The sequence below is a fragment of the Lepidochelys olivacea genome, assembly GCF_965140295.1.
Source record: "Lepidochelys olivacea isolate rLepOli2 genome assembly, chromosome: 11".
Classification (NCBI taxonomy): Eukaryota; Metazoa; Chordata; order Testudines; family Cheloniidae; genus Lepidochelys; species Lepidochelys olivacea.
The window spans coordinates 72,027,524-72,043,658 of NC_140421.1; positions in this window are offsets into that span (position 1 = coordinate 72,027,524).

The window sequence follows — 16,135 nt, forward strand, 5'->3', positions numbered from 1 at the left end:
TTATTGTAGGTCATCCCACCTATGACCTCCTCAAAGAGGTCTCACTGTAATTTCCATAGGGTAAGTTAAAAGAATATCCCCTTTCTCCCCCACCACTTGTATTTGAGCTGCAGTAGGGGCCAAACTGTTTAGCACAGCTGCTGTTGCTAAGTATTTATTACAGGCAGAAAAGCAATGGCTGGTGACCATCAGCTTTGGGTTAACAGCCATGTATAGGCAACATCTTGGTGTTTGCCTTAAAAAAAAATTCTTGGCCACTTAAACTAAAGCAGTCTAGCAAAATAAGGGAGGTGGAAAAATTACCCCTCTTTACTCTTATCAGAGGGGTAAATAATCTAATAAAACCACCCATTGTGTATACAAGAAACCAGTCACCACAACATCTAGATGCAGGAGACCCTACCTATTGTGATGGACTGAAAATAAACAGGCACCTGGTAAGTTGTGGAGATGTGTAAACACTCTGGTTACTTGTGGGAAGAGGCACTTGGCTTTGATATTGCTTTATGGAAAATCAGGGCCAGTATTGCACTTAGAGTGTTATTGAATGGCTACTGCTGCCTTTTTGCATGTTAATTCAGTGTTGCAGTTCTAGCCTATGATGTCCCATACTAGATGGGGAGAGCAGCCTGCTTATAGAAAGCTTCCCCTAACACTGGGTTTGGTTGATCCAAACCCACCAGATCTAACCAGCACTCAATTTAGGGCTCATCCCTAAAATGTGGATGTGGAATTTCAGTCTCCTTTATACTAATGCAATTTCCCCTCACATCCTCTGTATTTCTGGATTAAAATTCTGGATTTGAAAATCAGGGCCTAAATCCATCTCTGGTTCTTGCAACTTGCTTTTATTCCTTTACAGTACTTAGCTCATATCTAGGAATTAAGGATGTCTTTTCCTGCCTTGCTTCCTGTCTCTCGGGAGTCCTCCCCTCCTGTTGTGTTACTTATCCACTTCTGGACAACTGCTGAAGATTACACAGATGCTTTCCCCATACACCTTTCATACACCTTTCAAGCTGTTTTTTAAGCAGCTGTCCATGTGTGAGCACCACCTCTTGCTTAAAGACACATTTTCTGCACAAACTAGAGTAGTGCAGCTCCACTACGTGCTTCTAATTTGATCTAAAGAGGAAAAGAAACACAGAGAAAGTCTTTCTCCTCCAGGCTAATTGCCAATGGAACACAGAGCTATCCTCTACCTTCTCTCCCACACTGATAACACAGCACGTATCTCTAGTCCTGGTGATTTCTCTAGCTCCTGTATCCCAGCCTCACTGCTTCCCTAACTGTTTCATTGTAGGTTCAATTAACAGCCAGACCTAGCCTCATTCTTCCATGCCAAACCAAGTCCCAGTTTCAGGGAGTTGGGGTATGGCAGACATGGCATTGCACTGTTGCATGGTGATGCCACGAGGAGATGATATGCTCCTGGATGCTATCTCTGGCCCATAGGAAAGTGTTAATGATGCTTTAGCTTTGTGGTTACACTCAGCCCCAGTCTGCCTTTCTCAATCCTTTGTGCATCTTGGGTGCTTCTGGCCTCTTCCTCAGTTACCATTGTCATCAACATAACTGCATCAGCAGCTTCCTGGCTGTTAGCCCACTCAGAGCTTAGCAATGACAGCACAATGAGTGGTAATGGTCTCTGCATCATTATGTGCAACGTTTTTGCTTTGTCACAGTTGCTTTCCACCTTCCTTTTAATGCTGCTTTGAGCTGTCGCTGCTCCTCCTTGGCTTTGGCCATCGCTTGCATCAGGCATTATTCACCATATGGCTTTATGATGCACGCTTCAAGGAATTGTTTGCTGCATGTGGAGAGGAGATTGTTCCTACTTACTATATCCTTTGCTTCTTGGTACTTTGCCCCTACCTATGTCCTCTCCCACACTTATCTCAAAAGGCCCACCTGAACTACGTAATGCTTTTTCAAACCAGCTGTCTCTATCACATGCAATTCTATCACCAGCCTTGCAACCTTTGAAACTGGCTTCAGAGGAAGGTGCAAGAAACCATGTAGTAGCAGTTATGGGATATTTATGGGAAAATTTCTTCTTAACACCCTCTTGATTTGGTGGGGTTTTGTTTCCCTTCCAAAACTCAGGTGAGTTTTAAAACCTTACAGTTAAACTGGATATTCTTGTTATCCATTTCCTTTTCTGCAGAAAAGGACCTGGGGATTACAGTGGATGAGAAGCTGGATATGAGTCAGCAGTGTGCCCTTGTTGCCAAGAAGGCTAACAGCATATTGGGCTACATTAGTAGGATCATTGCCAGCAGATCAAGGGAAGTGATTATTCCCCTCTATTCGGCACTGGTGAGGCCACATCTGGAGTATTGTGTCCACTTTTGGTCCCCCCACAACAGAAAGGATGTGGACAAATTGGAGAGAGTCCAGCGGAGGGCAATGAAAATGATTAGGGGGCTAGGGCACATGATTTACGAGGAGAGGCTGAGGGAACTGGGTTTATTTAGTCTGCAGAAGAGAGGAGTGAGGGGGGATTTGATAGCAGCCTTCAACTATCTGAAGGGGGGTTCCAAAGAGGATGGAGCGCGGCTGTTCTCAGAGGTGACAGGTGACACAACAAGGAGTAATGGTCTCAAGTTGCAGTGCGGGAGGTCTAGGTTGGATATTAGGAAACACTATTTAGGTAGGAGGGTGCTGAAGCACTGGAATGGGTTACCTAGGGAGGTGGTGGAATCTCCATCCTTAGAGGTATTCAAGGTTCCTTCCCCACTCTGAACTCTAGGGTACAGATGTGGGGACCTGCATGAAAGACCCCCTAAGCTTATTCTTACCAGCTTAGGTTAAAACTTTCCCAAGGTACAAACTTTTGCCTTTTGTCCTTGGACCTTATGCTGCCACCACCAAGCGTGTTACACAAAGAACAGGGAAAGAGCCCACTTGGAAACGTCTTTACCCCAAAAATATCCCCTCAAGCCCTACACCCACTTTCTTGGGGAAGGCTTGATAAAAATCCTGACCAATTTGCACAGGTGAACACAGACCCAAACCCTTGAATCTTAAGAACAATGAAAAAGCAATCAGGTTCTTAACAGAAGAATTTTAATTAAAGAAAAGGTAAAAGAATCACCTCTGTAATCAGGATAGTGAATACCTTACAGGGTAATTAGATTCAAAACATAGAGAATCCCTCTAGGCAAAACCTTAAGTTACAAAAAGACACAAAAACAGGAATATACATTCCATTCAGCACAATTTATTTACCAGCCATTTAAAGAAAACAGAATCTAACGCATATCTAGCTAGATGACTTACTAAGTTCTAAGACTCCATTCCTTTTCTGTTCCTGGCAAAGGCATCACAGAGACAGACAGACCCTTTGTTTCCCCCCTGCCTCCAGATTTTATAGTACCTTGTCTCCTCATTGGTCATTTTGGTCAGGTGCCAGCGAGGTTATCTTAGCTTCTTAACCCTTTACAGGTAAAAGGACTTTGCCTCTGACCAGGAGGGATTTTATAGCACGGTATGCAGAAAGGTGGTTACCCTTCCCTTTATATTTATGACAGAGGTTTTTAAGGCCTGGCTTAACAAAGCCCTGGCTGGGATGTTTATTTGGTGTTGGTCCTGCTTTGAGTAGGGGGTTGGACTAGATAACCTCTTGAGGTCTTTCCAATCCTAATCTTCTGTGATCCTACGATTCTGTGTAAATCCTTCTTTTGAGTCTTGTTGATCTGGGGCTCAATGTTGCAGCAAACTGTGCATTGTGTGGATGAAGTACTTTATTCAGTCAGCTTTAACTACTGTTGATGTGGATGTTCAGAAGTCTTCTGCTGTACTGATGAGGCTCCTGCCTCCATATGACAGGTAATGCCACTTCCCTGACTCCTTCCAGACACATCATGACAAATCTTGCCCCTTGTTTGTATGGCTGAAGATGGTGGAGCTGCTCAATTTAATTTGAGACGCGAAGAATCAAAGCTGGTATCTTCTTTGCTGGTGACACATGTTCCTGCCAGTGCCAGTCAGGATGACTTTGTTACAGTGGTTTAAATGGATGGGACTTGGCTATATTTCTGCTCACTCATCACCAGGCCCAGTTTGACTGAGTCACGACTTCCAAATTGCTGGTGCTGAGCCACAGTGCTGCACCTCCTGAGTGGCTTGCTTTCTGTTTCCTTTGTTATGTTAATGGAGCTTGGATGCTGAGATAAGTCACTTCCCATCACCCCTTTGATGCATTTCATCTGCACATCTGTGATGGTGGCAGAGCACAGAGCCAGCCATTTTATGCTTATCCAAAAGGTCAAAAGCAGTGAATCCAAAGTTTGAATTCAGAAGAGGTAGAACAGACATGCAGATTGCCCCTGTGTGGGAGACTAGCTTTAATAACCTCTAAACTTCCCTGCTTTTTGTGTGACTGTTGTGGTATAAAGCAAGTTCCTCTTGCAAAGTGGAACTTGGGGTCCTACCCTGGTACTTTATGAATCATTTGCTTGAACATGAAACCCACTTGACAGTGTCTACTCAAGATGCTGTAAGGGACTCCTCACTCTGTAAGTGCTGGGACTGTAATTTTAAGTAGCCAAAAATAAGCAGAGTTCAGCGCTGCAGCTGGGCTCAGAGACCCTGTGAGGGTTTTCCATCGCACTGTAGACATGGCCTCAGAGGACTATCCAATGTACGCTTGTGTTATAAAGGTGGCCCTGTGAACAGTAATGCACTTAGGTATCAAGTCACTTCTGATAGGTGAGACCCTCAAGTTTGGCCTCAACTTCTCCCTCTCTGAAATGACAAAGGATGCCACTCTGGTCCCCATCCCACAAGGTTATTTGGATAGTACTGTGATAAGTACCATGCAAGGGCCTAGATAGAGGAGGACTGAAGGATGAGAGAAACAGTTTGGTGGCCATCCAGATACAGTACAAAAGACATCTGTTTGATAGGGCTTTGGGGGAGGATGGAGGGTAAGTTTTCAGTAACAATGAAAGGGTGAAAATGAGTTTTGTAGATGTTTGGCTGGGTTCCTGCTGGAATGCTGGTGGCATTTCATTATATACACTGTATTGTTACTGACTTGTTCGCCTGCCTGGAGTCGTAGATAGATGTCTGTCTTATTTTAAATCTAAAAATAAAATTGTGGGGAAGTGTGGAGCACAGGAGGGAAAAAATCACAATAAAAGGATAAGGGGAAAAAGGGCAAAAACCCAAGGAAAAATGTCTTTAGTAAAGTTGTGTATTTATATTTAAAATATGAAAATGTAGCCTGAAACAAAACAGCAGAAGAGATTCAAGATAGAGAAGCACAAAATGGGAAAACCATGTTCCCGCCCTAGAAATAGCCACATTATGAGATTCAGTGTTGCATAAAGCGAACTTCTGCTCTTAACAACAACAACAACAACAAAAAAGCCAGTCTGAAAGCATTCCTGGCTTTGATAGGAAAGAGATGACATCGTATCCTTACATCACCCTCTTGAGATACAAGAGATAATGCTTCATTTTTCTATGAAAAGCTGACCATTGTGTACCAAATTAATCTTCCTGTTGTCTGGGAAGATATACATACATAAAGTCTATTGGCTTTCCAGAGAGAAATAAGTAACTATTACTAGCTTCTCTCATATAGTACAGATGATAAAATAAATGTTCCTGTTGCTGAAGATCTAGATTGCCTTTAATCATTAATCTAACTTGATATTGAGTTCTGTGCTTCAATTAAACAGAATCTGAGGAAACAGATGCTACAGAAATCCAGTTCAGTAGTTCAGCACAGTGCCCTGCACTGAGTCATCATTATGCAGACTGATTAACCTCTGCTCCTGAGAAAGAGAGATTAAGGTGCCTTTCTATCATGGTCTGGATCTTTTTAGTTTTGGAAAAAATCTGCAGTGCAGCTGCTTACTCGCCTCACAGAGGCATTATAAATCTTAATTAGCAATGAGTTATATTTATACAGGGCTTTGAAAATGAAGGGCCACTGTATCCCTGGCATAAGTTGGCACAAGTTCATTGTCATCAATAGTGCTGTCATTGTGAAATGCTGCAGTCTCTGCCCACATATTACTCCTCTTTTTTCTGGAGTCCCTTATTCTGTGGGTGAGGCTACACTGCAGTGTAAATCTGGAGCTCTAACTCAGGCTAACCCCCCTTCCGTCTACACACACTGCACGCTAACCCTATCAGTCACATATCACACTCCAGAGTGTCTATGTTGGCTGTACCCCAAGTCTGGATGGTGGGAACGTCCTTTAGAAGCTTGTACTTCAACTAGATAGTATTCTAGAGGGCACTGCCCAGCAAATCCTACTTATTTTCAGATCTATTAGGCTGTGGGCCTAAGTGAGCAGAGTTTCTTTTGATTTACAAAAGTCCATTCTGTCCATTTTAATAAATTCCTGCATGAGGGAGCGAGGCTTGGTATTAGCAATGGATGACACATGAAATCCAGATAACAACCCAAACCTTTGCCTGAAATGCAAACTGAACTGGAACCTCTTTTGTGCAATCCAATCCAATGGACTACTCCTGTCTGCTTTTCTGGTCTGTGCCAGACACATATAGAAGATCTTTTAGAGAAAAGCCACCCTCCACCCAAACAAGATAGCAATGGAAACCACCCAAGAAAGACTGATCTCCCAAAATGTCGAGTCTGATTTCTCAAGCAAAGAGGTTTACATGAGCATACGAGTGCTTAGATGCTTCTATACACAGAACATGCCAGTCAGCTGAGATTTTGTGTGATGTTGGACTCCATAATGTTTTATGGAAATATGCTTATGAGTGTGAATATGATGTAACTGGAATATGCTTTATGCAAAAGGTCTCTTGTAAGGTATCATTACAAATCTTATAATCTACTGAGTGTGTTCATCCTATTTGTATGACTGTATCATTCTTGTATCTTGTAGGACTATGAAGTATAACACTGAGGTCCTATTGTAATTATGCAAAGTGTGGGCCATTAATGGTGGTTTAGAATCTTGATGGCTCCCGTTGACTAGGACAATTGGTTGTAAATGGTTTATTTGCCTGCAAGCCTTCCTGCATACGTGTGGCCAGCCCATTGGTAATGAAGAATGAAATCTTACAGTGACATGTGACCATGTCACACGATACCGGAATCCATCTTAAACCTAGTGCTTTTCCATTTAGAAGGAGGGGCTAATTTAGCTACAATTAATCAGGAGAAAAATCTTGGAGTCATCGTGGATAGTTCTCTGAAGACGTCCACGCAGTGTGCAGCAGCAGTCAAAAAAGCAAACGGGATGTTAGGAATCATTAAAAAAGGGATAGAGAATAAGATGGAGAATATCTTATTGCCCTTATATAAATCCATGGTACACCCACATCTTGACTACTGCATGCAGATGTGGTCCCCTCATCTCCAAAAAGATATACTGGTATTAGAAAAGGGCAACTAAAATGATTAGGGGTTTGGAATGGGTCCCACATGAGGAGAGATTAAAGAGGCTAGGACTTTTCAGCTTGGAAAAGAGGAGACTAAGGGGGGGATATGATAGAGGTATATACAATAATGAGTGGTGTGGAGAAAGTGAATAAGGAAAAGTTATTTACTTGTTCCCATAATATAAGAACTAGGGGACACCAAATGAAATTAATGGGCAGCAGGTTTAAAACAAATAAAAGGAAGTTCTTCTTCACTCAGCACACAGTCAACCTGTGGAACTCCTTGCCTGAGGAGGTTGTGAAGGCTAGGACTATAACAGGGTTTAAAAGAGAACTGGATAAATTCATGGAGGTTAAGTCCATTAATGGCTATTAACTAGGATGGGCAAGGAATGGTGTCCCTAGCCTCTGTTTGTCAGAGGGTGGAGATGGATGGCAGGAGAGAGATCACTTGATCTTTATCTGTTAGGTTCACTCCCTCTGGGGCACCTGGCATTGGCCACTGTCGGTAGACAGGATACTGGGCTGGATGGACCTTTGGTCTGACCCAGTATGGCCATTCTTATGTTCTTGTAGAGGGTGGACAAATTATGAGTTTACCCTATATAAGCTGTATACAGAATAAAATGGATTTATTTGGGGTTTGGATCCCACTGGGAGCTGGGTTTCTGGGTGCTGGAGAAGGTAGCCTGCTGAGTTGTTTTCACTTAAAGCCTGCAGCTTTGGGGGCATGGTCTAGACCCCGAGTCTGGGTTGCAGCAGGCTAGGCTCAACAAGGCAGGGTTCTGGAGTCCCAAGATGGCAGGGAAAATGGGCTCAGAGGTAATCTCAGCACATCATGTGACAGTCCCAAGGGGTTCTCTGTGACCAGAGCATTGTTGCTGCCAATTGGTTGTAATGCTGGACAATAAAAACAAGAAGTCATTGACAAGGTAAGCAGCAAGGCTTGGGCCATGATGTTTTATTACAGTGCTTGTTTGATCTCATGTGCAAATTGGGGCTGCTTCTAGTGCAGTTGGACTGAATGAGCAACTGCTTGAGGCCCAGAGGCAGTGCCAGACAGCAGCCACTATGCCAAAGGGTGTTTACTGAGGAGTATTTCATGTACACAAGGGGCCCAATCTGGTTTTCTTTGCACTCCAAATGGGGAAGGGGGACTTTGGTTCTGTTCCCAGTTCCGTCTCTGATCTGCAGTGAGCAGAACTGGTTGGGAAACCGTTTAATGAGGAAACTGCGAATTCATCGAACCTGGAACATTTTGATGAACTTCTGTTGAATCACAGGTAGGGTTCTGATGGAACCCTGCCTGGCTTCCCAGTGGGTTGATAGGGAGCTCAGACTTTAAGGCTCCGGTGCCCTGGGCAGCACCACCACCATGCCAGGGCTTCAGGTTTCCTTTCAAGTGCTATGAAAACCAACTGTGAAACTGACAAGAATCATGTCTATTTCAGTCAGCACCTGGCAGGCTCCTGGAGAGCATGTTTCATTTCAGGAACACCATATGTCAGTGTTTCCAAAATGCAACTTTTTTGGACATTGTGGTTCATGGGAAATTTAGAAAAAAGTTGGGTTTGTTCAGATTCAGAGTGAAACCAGATTTCAATAGGTCAAATTTATTGTAGATCTGGAAATCCTGAGTTTGGCTGGCTCTTAGCTGTGTGAGGCCTAGGGCAAGTCACTTCTTTTCCCGGCCTACCTTCTGACTGTCCTGTTCACTTAGCGTGAGAATTTTTCAGGGCAGGGGTTGTCTGACTGTCTGTATCCTGGCACAATGGGACTCTCCTCTTGGTTGGTTCTACTGTCAAACAAATAATGAGATTACAAGGAGCATTTTAACTTTTCCTGCTCAGGATCCCATCCCTCTCCATGTCGGTTATACACCTCATGGAAGTTCCTGCAACTTCAGTGCTGGAGTTACTCCTCTACACGGGTCCTGGGTTAGGAGTCTGGTCAGACCAGCTCTTCCAATAGACTGGAAGGAGGGGAAACATCTTGGGACAAGACCCATTGGTGATCTGATCCTCCTCCTCCCCATGGATGGGTATGTAACAGATGAGAGTGACAGGAGTCATGGTACTCTTCAGGGATGTAGACTTAATCTTCCAGCTGGATGAGTGATGTATCCATTTCAGTGCTCAGCCAGCAATAGTCTGCTTCAAAAGGAAGTCATGCTAGTGTTAATACCGATAGACCCTGGTCGTCGGCAGGCGGGATCGAACCTGGAGCCTCTGGAGCTTAGTGCATGAGCCTCTACTGCATGAGCTAAAAGCCAACAGGCTGTTCGCTAAGGCTGTAGAACACCCTCATTAATCTCTTTCTCTGAGTGGGCTCGGTGCCACTAGATGGGACAGAACACCACACCCAGGAGGTGTGTGGGTTACAGTAGCATCCTACTTGGCTGAACAACATCCAGTCAGGAGGGCATAGTGCCCAACTACTGTGCTGATAGGCAGCTGTGCAGTGCCTGTAATAGCGCATTATGTGGCTGCTAGTGAAGAGGATGATCTTGTAGTCCATTTTGATTCAGGGGCAGGGAAGCCTTTGCAGGAATGGCCATCCTGAGCCTGAGAAGTAACCAGAATTTACTAATGTACATTGCCAAAGAGCCACAGTAATATGTAATGATTATATATGTATATGTGGGTGTGTATATATATATATATATATGCACACACATAATCATTATATAATTTGACAATGTATATTCATTATACATTTATAATATATAGTTAACCATGATAATAAAAATGTAACCTTTTACTTAGCAGGACTTCTGGCAATCTTTGCTTTCAACAATTCCTTTGAAGTTTGGTTTGTGTTTAGTTGTGCTCACACACAGCAGTTCTCTTAAGTGGCTGACTGTCCAAATGGATTGGTGCTTGGATTTCACATGTTTGAGTGTTGAGAAAACAGACTCACAAAGACAGGTCGAGGCAAACATCAAGATTAATTTTAGGGCTGCACCTCTGATGTTGGGGTATTTATCCTTTGGTACAGATTGCCAGAAAGTAAGGGTCCCCTCTGTCTTCTGAACAGATTTCAATCTGTCATCTTCCAAAAGTTCTATTATTTCCATCTGGGATGTTGCTTCGTCAGTGACTAAAGGTGGCATCAGACAATCGGCTTCAGCATTAAAAGGGTCAGAAATCTGATTTGAGGGCTTTTCTGCTGCAAATCTTGAAATCTTTTCTCAAAACTGTCCTTAAGATCTTTAATCACGCTCACATATCTAGTTGTGCGCCATTTTAGGGGTTCTGCTGCATCTTCTTTTGATCTAGCATGAAGTTGTGACATTGAAGGAAAGTGTGTCAGCTCTCCCTCAAGCATTTGTCTGTGAAACAACTGCAGTTTGTTCATGAACGCAAATGTACTTTGCACTAGATCAGACAGCAGCCGGAATTTTCCTTCTAAGTCCACATTTAGTTTATCCAAATGCAGCAGCATGTCTCCAAGAAATGACAAATCTGGAACCCATCCAGGATCTGTAAGTTCCGGGTGTATTCTGTGCTTCTCCTCCAGAAACAATTGTACTGGCTCCAGGAACTCGAAAAAAACAGGAAATAACTTTACCTCTCAAAAGCCATTAAACTGCACAGTGAAATGGCAAATTGGCAGGGGAGTCGTCTTCATCCAGTTCTTCAATTAGATTTTGAAATTGTGTGTGTTTGAATGCATTTGAGTGAATGAAATTCCCAATGTGCAAGACAGGTTTCATGACGTGATCAAATCTGAGATTTTTAGATACCAGTTGCTCCCGATGAATAATACAGTGAAATGTCCACAATTCAGGAAGGCTCTCATCAGACTTACAAAGCACTACTAATCCATTCACAGATCCCCACATGGATGGAGCCCTGTCTGTTGCAATGGCAGTGAGCTTCTGTAAAGGCAAGTGGTTTTTCGCAACTACCAACATCAACACCTCCTTTAGATCTCGTCCACGAGTTCTGTCCTTTAGTTACACGATATCGAGAAGTTCTTCCCTTACAACACAGTCGGCAGACACAGTGTGGACAAATACTGATAATTGAGGTTTATCCTGTGCATGGCGCAACTCATCCAAAGTGATGTTCAAATACTCACACTGCTGAAGTTGCGAGTGCAGTTGCGATTCGATGTCACTGTTCAGGTCGCAGATTCTGCGTTCTATTGTGTGGCGTGAAAGCTGTAACTGGAAATTTTCTCCTGTAGATTCTTGTTCTCTGGTGACAGGATTGAAATCACATCAGTGAGGCACATTTTTATGAACTCACCTTCAAGTAGGGCTTTTTCGCACAGGCTGTGTGTTAGGCCACATAATAGGAGGCTAACGTTAGAATCTGCGATTGGTTGGCAAATCTGGTGAAGAACTGGGCTTCTACATCCATTTGTTTTTTCAGAGTTTTGAGTTTTAAAAGTGCAGAGTTCAGAACCTTGTGGGAATTCTTGATCCATATGTGCATGGCTCAAAGCTGCAGGTTTGAGGATTTGAACTGAGAGATACACGTCTGGCAAAGACGACACATGGCCTTACCATGATATTCAACGAAAAAGTACTTATTCTCAAACTTCTGTTGGAAACCTTGATTTTCATCTGTGTATTTTCTTTTCTGTTTGCACTTGCCTTCCAGTGTTAGATGGTGTAAGAAAAATTTTGATTAAAAATTTTTACACCAGCTCATCACCATGTGCTTTATTCAAGGAGACACAGGTGCTGGCCGGGGGGGGTGGCAGGAGGCATGAGGAGGGAGGAGGCACTCGGAGAGGGAGGCGGGAGGCTGTGCACTGTGTACTTTTTTATTTAGAAAAGCTGGACGTGCACAAGTCCATGGGGCCGGACGAGTTGCATCCGAGAGTGCTGAAGGAATTGGCGGCTGTGATTGCAGAGCCACTGGCCATTATCTTTGAAAACTCGTGGCGAACCGGGGAAGTCCCGGATGACTGGAAAAAGGCTAATGTAGTGCCAATCTTTAAAAAAGGGAAGAAGGAGGATCCTGGGAACTACAGGCCAGTCAGCCTCACCTCAGTCCCTGGAAAAATCATGGAGCAGGTCCTCAAAGAATCAATCCTGAAGCACTTGCATGAGAGGAAAGTGATCAGGAACAGCCAGCATGGATTCACCAAGGGAAGGTCATGCCTGACTAATCTAATCGCCTTTTATGATGAGATTACTGGTTCTGTGGATGAAGGGAAAGCAGTGGATGTATTGTTTCTTGACTTTAGCAAAGCTTTTGACACAGTCTCCCATAGTATTCTTGTCAGCAAGTTAAGGAAGTATGGGCTGGATGAATGCACTATAAGGTGGGTAGAAAGCTGGCTAAATTGTCGGGCTCAACGGGTAGTGATCAATGGCTCCATGTCTAGTTGGCAGCCGGTATCAAGTGGAGTGCCCCAAGGGTCGGTCCTGGGTCCGGTTTTATTCAATATCTTCATAAATGATCTGGAGGATGGTGTGGATTGCACTCTCAGCAAATTTGCGGATGATACTAAACTGGGAGGAGTGGTAGATACGCTGGAGGGGAGGGATAGGATACAGAAGGACCTAGACCAATTGGAAGATTGGGCCAAAAGGAATCTGATGAGGTTCAATAAGGATAAGTGCAGGGTCCTGCACTTAGGATGGAAGAACCCAATGCACAGCTACAGACTAGGGACCGAATGGCTAGGCAGCAGTTCTGCGGAAAAGGACCTAGGGGTGACAGTGGACGAGAAGCTGGATATGAGTCAGCAGTGTGCCCTTGTTGCCAAGAAGGCCAATGGCATTTTGGGATGTATAAGTAGGGGCATAGCGAGCAGATCGAGGGACGTGATCGTTCCCCTCTATTCGACATTGGTGAGGCCTCATCTGGAGTACTGTGTCCAGTTTTGGGCCCCACACTTCAAGAAGGATGTGGATAAATTGGAGAGAGTCCAGCGAAGGGCAACAAAAATGATTAGGGGACTGGAACACATGAGTTATGAGGAGAGGCTGAGGGAGCTGGGATTGTTTAGCCTGCAGAAGAGAAGAATGAGGGGGGATTTGATAGCTGCTTTCAACTACCTGAAAGGGGGTTCCAAAGAGGATGGCTCTAGACTGTTCTCAATGGTAGCAGATGACAGAACGAGGAGTAATGGTCTCAAGTTGCAGTGGGGGAGGTTTAGATTGGATATTAGGAAAAACTTTTTCACTAAGAGGGTGGTGAAACACTGGAATGCGTTACCTAGGGAGGTGGTAGAATCTCCTTCCTTAGAGGTTTTTAAGGTCAGGCTTGACAAAGCCCTGGCTGGGATGATTTAACTGGGAATTGGTCCTGCTTTGAGCAGGGGGTTGGACTAGATGACCTTCTGGGGTCCCTTCCAACCCTGATATTCTATGATTCTATGATTCTATGATTCCTCCCCTTCCCTCCCCCTCCCCCTCCCCAGCCTCCTGAACACCACAATCAGCTGATTGCAGTGGGTGGGAGGCACAGGGAGGGAGGGGGAGGCGCTGATCAGGAGGGGGGCACTGACGGGCGTGAGGTGCTGGGGGAGAGAGAGGGGGCTGGTAGGGCTGCCAGTGGGTACTGAGCACCCACCATTGTTCCCCAAGAGTTGGCTCCTGGCAGGAACCACATATTACCTTCTGAAGAGCTGCATGTGGCTCTGGAGCCGCTGGTTGGCCACCCCTGCTTTACAGCTTCTTGCAGCAGAAACTCAAATCTCCTGTGTTGAGGGCATAATGCTAAACATAGGGCAGGAATGAATGAATCCTAGAAACATGGTAGTGACTAGGGCTGGACAAACTTCTTAATATCTGGAGAAACGTAGCTCTCTTTTCTATTTACGAATTATCTGCAAACACTTAGGCTTTTATGAACGGGTGTGGTGTTTGAACAGTTAATGCAAACATGCTCCAGTCCATGGATTGCTTGCGAACCATTCACCTTCCCTGTTGCTTTGATTATTGACCATTCAAACTTGCTATTCACTGAGTCATGTGGCATTCTTTCTGTGCTGATTTGTGTGAATTCTAAGCCCACACAAAGCTTTTCAAGATATCCTTGCAAATACTCATGGAAGCAAACCCATGAAGTCTTCCTGGGACGCTGACCTGCCAACACTCTTGCAAAGAAAAATTCACTTATGCAAATATCCAGTGTAAATAAAAAGGGTCATGGAAAGAAACTGTGAGTTCATGTAATTAGTCAAATCAGTGTTTGCAAATTCTTCTTTGCAATGTTCCCCCCCAGCTCAGGTAGTGACTTCGAGCAAAGCTGGTGGAATAATATTGGTTGAATACAGCAAGTTAGGGGTTGGCTTCATGAATTATATGTATACTAGATCTGTTAGATAATCCGTTTGGCAAAATGTTCTACAAATATTACAAGCAAAGTTTAGGAAGTATATGATGATGCATACTGTATAGATCCACGGTTACTATGATGGACTGGTGTCTGTGAGACCTTGGCTGGACAGATGTAGTATTCAAGCTTAGAAATGGGCTACTCATGTCACACAATTTTGGTTTTGACCCCATGCTAAGCTCCTAAACAGAGGCTGACTTTGTGACTAATTTTCCTGCTCCCACGTTGCTGTATGACAAAGGCATGAAAATGTAGAGGATGTGGGGCATGGAAAAGGCATCCCACATTGAATTGCAGGCTACATGTATTTGATCCTGGATACATATATTTGGCAGAAAAGCTTTGAATTCTCACTACCAGTCTGAGTAGCTGAATCTAACTGAAGGCAAAGTCAAAAATATTCCCAGCTGTATATCTAGGTCATGCTAAGCAGAATGAATGTGATGACATATTTCAGCTTGAACAGAATGAAAGTGTGCCTGTGTCATGGTAGAAGAGTATTCTAAATAGGCGTGATCACAATTCTGCCACCTGGCTTGAGTCCAGCCTACCGAGGTGCATGCTAGAATATTTAAATGTTTGCTAAGGGACCATGGAAGAAACTTTCATTTTATAGACTATGGTATCTCAGACCTAGGATCACTTTAGAATTGGCTCCTGGGGAAATGTGCTGTAAAGTGGTGGGTGAAAGATTGAGGGTTTAAACCCCTCACTGAATGTCCATGACACACTTAATTCCAAGTGTGACATGGGGAAGAGGGGTTAGAATGCTCAAGTAGAATAAAGTAACTAATGTAGCCATGTTTAGCACCCTGGAGCTGAGTAGCAAAGTCCTCTGCAAAGCTTGGTCTGGTGTCCTGGGCGGGACCTATTGTTGCATGGCTTTCTAAGAATCTTAGAACTGGCCTGACCGAGTGTGCGACTGAAGATGAAAAGAGGAAGCTAGTCCCCGAGGCAAACCCCGAGTGGTGGCCCTGACAACAGCTTCTTCTGTCCCAGGGACTCAAGGGAGCAGATCAATGGAACAATAGACTGGTGGACACAGCTCAGCCTTTTGCTTGCCTTCCATCCCCTCGATGCCAGTCTGTAATGGGTGATTACAGAGGCAGTGACAGTTTCAGAATTGTTCATGTCCTATTTCCCTAGGGTTCAGTAAGAATCTCAGGGTTTTGCTTTTAATGTCATCCCGAGCTTTAAACGCTGTTGACCAATCCTCAGATGTGGAAAACCTGCAAGCCGATTAGTGTTACTATGAGCTACAGGGCCTGGAAGGCCTTTCTTGAGAGAAGTTTGTGTTCATTGCTTAGCTTATCTTACCACTTGGGGAGTAGGCAGAGCAGTTGTAAGAGTAGCGATTGGTCTGTCTGTTGCCTGCGTATGCTGGCTGCAGAGAGCTCCCAGCTATGCTGTTAACAAGCTGTTGTATTATCATGGCTGACTTGCAACTCCGGCCTTGA